Source organism: Cryptomeria japonica, chromosome 4 (genome assembly GCF_030272615.1).
Source record: "Cryptomeria japonica chromosome 4, Sugi_1.0, whole genome shotgun sequence".
Lineage (NCBI taxonomy): Eukaryota > Viridiplantae > Streptophyta > Pinopsida > Cupressales > Cupressaceae > Cryptomeria > Cryptomeria japonica.
The window spans coordinates 472,836,482-472,843,233 of record NC_081408.1 but is presented as its reverse complement, the minus strand read 5'-3'; positions in this window follow the sequence as shown (position 1 = coordinate 472,843,233).

Here is a 6,752-nt window from a genome sequence, read left to right as displayed (position 1 = left end):
AATGTGACATTCTGGAGTACGTAATTTCATGTAAATGAGTTGGACTTAAATTTGATTTTCAATATATCAAGTCTATGACCATACCGAAGTAAAAAAGTAAATACATTTTTCACTCTGCTTTTTTGTGATGCATTGAAATTTCTTGACTTTCTATACCTTTGTTGGTTGATGATTATGTTTTTCTCTTGGATCTGTTCAGCATACGTGCATTGAAATGCAATTTCTCAATCATAAGATCCACTGATATTTTGAGATAAACTTAATAGAATTATCGTTTGCATGCTGTGAATTTGCAAAATAAATTCTTCTCCTATATTTGATGTAAACCTTTTTCTATCATCTTATTATAATTTGTTTTACTTTGTTGGAGTAACACTTTGTGCTCTCATTTTATGTTTTGATCATTTACATTTTACTTTTCTTGCACTTCTAAACATCAATATCTATTATTGAATTAAACTATGATACAAACATTTAAGTTTCTAAGCATGTTGACATTTAGAAGCTTGTATCTATATCATTCAAGTTGAGGAAGCCATGATGTTTCGTATTCAAGATTCTCGTCATCAAGGAAAACCAAAAGGATTAAAGAAACTGCATGTTATTTCAAAGGATTTCACAATCTGCTAAGCTTGTATATAAAGGTTAAAAAATTTATTACTCCGAAGATTCAGGGAAGAATGCCAATATGAGACAGTTCCTATTTGGAAAGAATATAAAGGAATTCATATTAATCCAGGGCATTGTGCATGTTAATTTGATTATGCTCACCATTCTTATAATCAAAGTGTAATTCTGGTGAAGTTTGCATTAAAAGACACTAAGCAACACACAGGCAAATAAATTAATCATTTTGCAATGGTGGAATATGTATTTTAGGCCCATTTTGAAGGAATGTCTTAATGCAGTTACATAGTTGTATGTCATATATTTGTGCTAAGTTTGATTACTTGATACTTATCCATCCTTATTTACTCTTTCACATATGCAAACTTTCATATATTTAGTCTTGTCTTATCCTATTTGATCTATTATCACACATTTGTCCCATTATTAGTCCACAATTCAACATATCAATTCTTAATCCCAAGCTTTGGCATTCCTTATCTTGGGTCATTTCTATGACTCATTATGTGGATTTGACCAAAAATTCCAATTTTTAACAATTGGATTGCCAACTCTTGCTCTCTCTTATTAACAATTAGGGACTGAGTTGGTACATGTTTGTGTAACTATTTGTCTTATTTTTGTATTTAAAGACATTCATCTAAACATCAATTCACATCTTGGTATAATCAAATAATCCTAGATTATTTGAACTACAATGATCACTCATTAATGGGAACATTCTATTTTGGAGCACAAAATGATTTAGGTTTTGCATCTTATTCATGACATTGCATGCTTGAGTTTGTTGTCTTTGATCTCTCACGGAAGGATACAAAACTAATAAACAAGTAGGTTGATTGAGGAGAACCTCGAAAATCCAACATATTGCTAAACATTGATAGATTTATGATTCAATAGACAACAAATATGGGTGAATTAGATTGCAAAGGATGCACAAACAACAAGATCAAAACCACATCTCAGAACATTTCCATGGTGCATGGGCACATAAGGAGCATGTCATCTACACAAAATTTTAAGTCTATCATTGTTCATAGACAAGCAACAACACATCAAGGACATTTGTCTTTGGTAATTGAGTCTACATGACATTAGGCTTACTCTTCAAAGTTTTCACATTGAATTGCCTAGTCATCTTTGCATTTGATTTTTGAAGTATTAATTTATTGCAATTATCAATTTTTAGTTATTAGTTTAATATAGGTTAATTTATGTTTATTTATGTGCATTAAGTTAATTAGCCTAGTTTAATTTAAGGGAAAAAAATCATTTACATATATATAATTTCAATGAAAATAATGTACTACATAAATAAATGATATAAAAAAAATGCAACCACTAAACACATATTGATATATTAAATTAGTTGAGATTATGAATTGTAATAAATGTTTGAAAATTAAATGTGAGGGTGAGAGCTATTTAGCTCTTAAACTAATGATATAGGAAAACACACGAGAGGGTAACAATACATGCTATGGTAGGTGGACAAAATGGGTCCAATAGTGGTCCACTAAAAGTGTCATGTCAATGTTTATCCCCAAAAAAGTACCTCTAAAATTCAAAAAGTAACCAATCATATGATGCCACATTAACACACAAGTAAACATGACTTATAGTGTAAACCTATTGGTCTTATTACAATTTGAGACCATTTTAGACACCTTTAAAAAATGCATGTTGATGTGGCATCATATATTGACGTTGATGGGTTTACATCAATGAAAGAACGTCTGTATCAGGCTAATATTTGTGCTAATAGCCTATATAGCGGAGCATCTCCCATGTCTTTGGATAGCTGTTATAGTTTTCTTTAGCTTTTTCTACAAAAGGAGTTTGAAATTAGATCTGCAGCAAAAGACCACACCAGGTGCAGAGGTTCATTTTACATTCAAATTAATCCTAGACTTGTGGCTTGACCAGGCACTTTGAATCTGCTAGGTGGTTATCTTGCAAGCTGTGACCATTTCGTTGTGGAGAGAGTTTAATTTGCAGAGAGAAAAGTTTTGATTAATTCTTCAACAGAAGACCAACCATTGGACTATCCTGTAAAGCCGTGTAGAATTGGGAGTGTTTCGTGATGTTTATTTCTGCTTCACACCTATAAATTTGTCTTATTTTTCAATTTTGGCTCCAGAATTGACTTTATTTTACGCCATAACAAAAATATCTAATACACTTTTGACTATTTATAATACAACATGACAGAAGTACTTTTAAAGCACATCCTTCTAATATATTAATTGGTTGGTGAAAATAATTTAATGTTGCTATAAAAATCAGTAAACTATGCATATCATTTTTTTCTATTTTGGGGAGAGGATCTAGTAGTTATCTACCTTAACTTTGTGCTTCTCAATTCTATGTGGAAATTTCAAATCACTCCAAATTTTTTACAGCAGCTTCCTTGACAAGTCCCCTACATATAACTAAGGTTTCAGGGCCACACCATCAAATGTGATGCCACATCAGCATATTTTTTGTCAAGTTGTCCAAAACAACCTAAAAAAAAGGTGAGGCCAATAGTCATGCAAAAGGGGCCTCCGTACTTGTGTAGTTGATGTGGCATCACATGATTGATTGCTTTTTACAACTAAGGGTACATTTCATTCAATTATGGGTAGGCATCATTATAAATATTGGTGCAATGTTGTCAAAAAAATTGGACATTAAATCAACCATCAACAATTAGTTAATTAGTTAGCTTTTAATGTGCTTGTAAAGGGGCAATTTTTATGCCTTATCCATATCCTTCAAATGGAAAGTTGGTTTTTTATTGTCATTTTACAAGAATTTGTTTATGTAATAACTTTTCGAATGGTAACTTGAGTGTCATTTTTTGCAAAAGTTATTTTTTTCCCATTTCACATGCATTGGACCTAGACAAATTGTAAAACACACTAAATTATAAAGTGCCAAATTTTTGGGGGGTCACTAAATATTGCATCAAGAAGCATTTATTTCTACATATCAAATTTTTGCAACTAAATCGACTAAGCATGGAGTTCAAGAAAACCATGAAGCCTTTAACACCCTTTTGGTTGGCTAGATTTAGTTTTTTAGGTCTTTTGTTATATTCTGCTAAGACTTTTATCGCTATAAGTTTTTTGTTAAGACTTTTTAAAGCTGTTTTTTTATATGTTGTAGCGTTGTAAATTGTATACCTTTAATTAGGGTGTCCAATTTCACACTCTCCTAGCACTCATTTTGGCATCTCTCATTCCTCTATGCATTGTAGGACCTTTATTAATTTAAATTAATATTATGGGTCCTCTCTTAATTAAATCTCACCAAAATCTTACATGTGCCCTTCATCATAGGTATGCAATCTAATTCTTTTATCTCCTCATTCCTCACCTAACTAGGCCCCTATTTTAACATGTGTGACCTTCTTTATCTTACCTTGATATCACAACTCAAATGATCAACATGGTTAGGCATTAAATATTTTCCTATGTCGGCCTGCTCCAAATTTTTGACCCCAAAATGCTTGATGAGGTATATAAGGCCTCTCTCTCTCTCTCTCTCTCCTCTCTCTCTCTCTCTCTCTCTCTCTCTCTCAACTAGAAGAGAGATATTTTTAGAACAACACATCTCATGAGCATTTCATCATCAAGACTTCAAGAGATCTGATTCAAGGAGCAACAAGCTAGTTCAAGGCATCTTCAAGCATTGTTTTATTTGTGATTTCATGATGTTTTAATCATGCTATTGCATCAACACATGGAGAATTTATCCTAAGAGCATTGCATCATTAATTGGAGGTATAATTATTTCAACTCAAGTATTTCAAATTCAAACTTCTATTGCATTTTATCAACGTTGTAGGGTTGAGTCCAACCTAGGGTTTGACTAAGGAAAGCCCCTATACAACCCTCAAACACCATTTTTCTCTTCTCGTGTGCAGATCTAGGTCCAGATCAAATTTTGGTGGAAGAAATTAGCTTAGTACATTGTCACAGGTTCAAATTTACAATTTCATTAGAAAAACCTAGGACTAAGTCGCCTGGGGCACCAAAGTCCTAGGACTAAGTTGCTTGGGGTGCCATAATCCATCCAGAATCATCTAAAATTTGGTAGAGACTAGTTACAAACCCTATGGAGTCTAGAATTAGTCTCTCAGGTCCAAAATTCATTCAAAAGGTCTAGAAAACCCAAGATGACATAGATCATCCCATTTTGGCTCAATTACAGGTGCACCACATAATTTTCCTCTCATTTCTAAGGTTTACACTTTCTAGACCAGTCAATATTATTTGTTTAGACTTAGATTTTATTCACCTAGTTTATCAAATCATTCAATCAATCACTTATAAGCAACAAAGGAATAGAAGCCCTAAGAGTATGGTATTGAATTGACTCTCTTGAGCAAGGTGTTAGTCAAATATCTCTTGGTGGCTTTGTATTCTAAATGTAATAAAAGCGAAGATAGACCTAGATTCCTAGTTTTCCATGCTTAAGCTAGTGAACCCTATTTTCCTTCATTACATTTTGGTGAACCTGACGTCCTACTTCTTGCTTTTGATTTTGATTTTTTAAAGTACACAAATATTTCTTTTCATGTTTTTTTTTGTTTATGGTCTTGCATTAGTTTAAAAAAAAGACATAAAAAATTGCATATTGTTTCATACATTTAGCACATGTTTTCATTTTCAATTACATTAGTTTCATAATTTATTTATTTTAAAATTAGTTTCATTGTGCCCTCCTAAGGACCCTCCTATCCATGAAGACATATTGGTGCAAGAAGATGATCTCCCTATTTGGGATGAACCATTGGAAAACAATATGGACTATTCTCTTCCCTATGGGAGAACCTTGGTCGGATAGGATGATATTGTGGTAGAGGAGATTGATATGGTTGACAATTCCCTTAATGACCTTTGCCTTCTATTCATTTCAATGACCTTCCCTCTAGAGATGAAGCAATAGTGAGCTCTCTTTGTCCCTCTCCTAAAGCTTCTCCTACTTATGAAGATACTTTGGAGGAAGAGGATAATATCCTTGATGCTTTCCCTTTCAAAATTGAAACCTTTGAGAACAAAGAGCCCAACCAAGTCAATAACATCCATGTTTTGGGTAGTGATAAGCTTAAGATTGTTGTCCACCTTTGTCGAGATGCCCTCCAACCTCAAAAAACTAGTGATTGTGATAAGGTGTTCAACAACTTGATTATCATGTAGTAGCTCACATATATAGCATGTGAAACAACAAGAAAGATTCTAATGTTCTCCCCCATTCTCAACCTTTTCTTCCTCATCTCCCTCATCCTTCACAACAAGTTGCTAAGGAGTATAATCTTATTGAACAACTTTATGCTACTCTTGCTAAGATATCCCTTTGTGAATTGATTCAACTTTCATCCACATACCATACTACGCTTCAAGACACTTTGCAAAAGACTACTATTCCTCCTCCTATGAGACCTAATCACGTGACAATCTTATTGGAGTGTATGAATACAACTAAAACTAACATTTTGTTCTCCCAAGATGATTTGCCTTCTCTAGAATCTCAAAATCAATATGATCTCCTCATGGTTTTGGTCGTTATAAATAAAAATACTATTAGAATAACCTTAGTTGATAATGGTTCTAGTCTTAATGTTTGTAGCATTGATTCATTGCATAAGATTAATGTGGATACTTCTCTTATTCAACCCGATTCCCTTTCTATTCATGGCTTTGATAATGTTGCTAAAAATTTATTGGGTGGCATAACCTTACCTATCACAATAGGTCTGGTTACTTTATCTAAGCCTATCCATGTCATGCCTGATACCCTTACTTATAATCTTCTTGTATGCGGGAAATGAGGGCGACATAAACATGAAAGTCAGTTTCAAAGTGTCCACTCACCAATGAGACTCTTGGTGCAAGTTATAGGAACTATATCGAAATAGCTCAACTTCCCAAGGGGTGTCCCATTGTTCTCTATCTCACAGGATCCTTGAAGTCAATGTCTTTACTCTCAGATCACTGAGCAAAGTGACTTAGGAATGACAACTCCAAGAACAAGTGATGTTTGATTATAAGCATGAATGCATTCCTAGATATATATGCTATTAAATCTATGATGATTAATCTAGCATAAAGATGATGATAAAATTAGCTAATTATCCT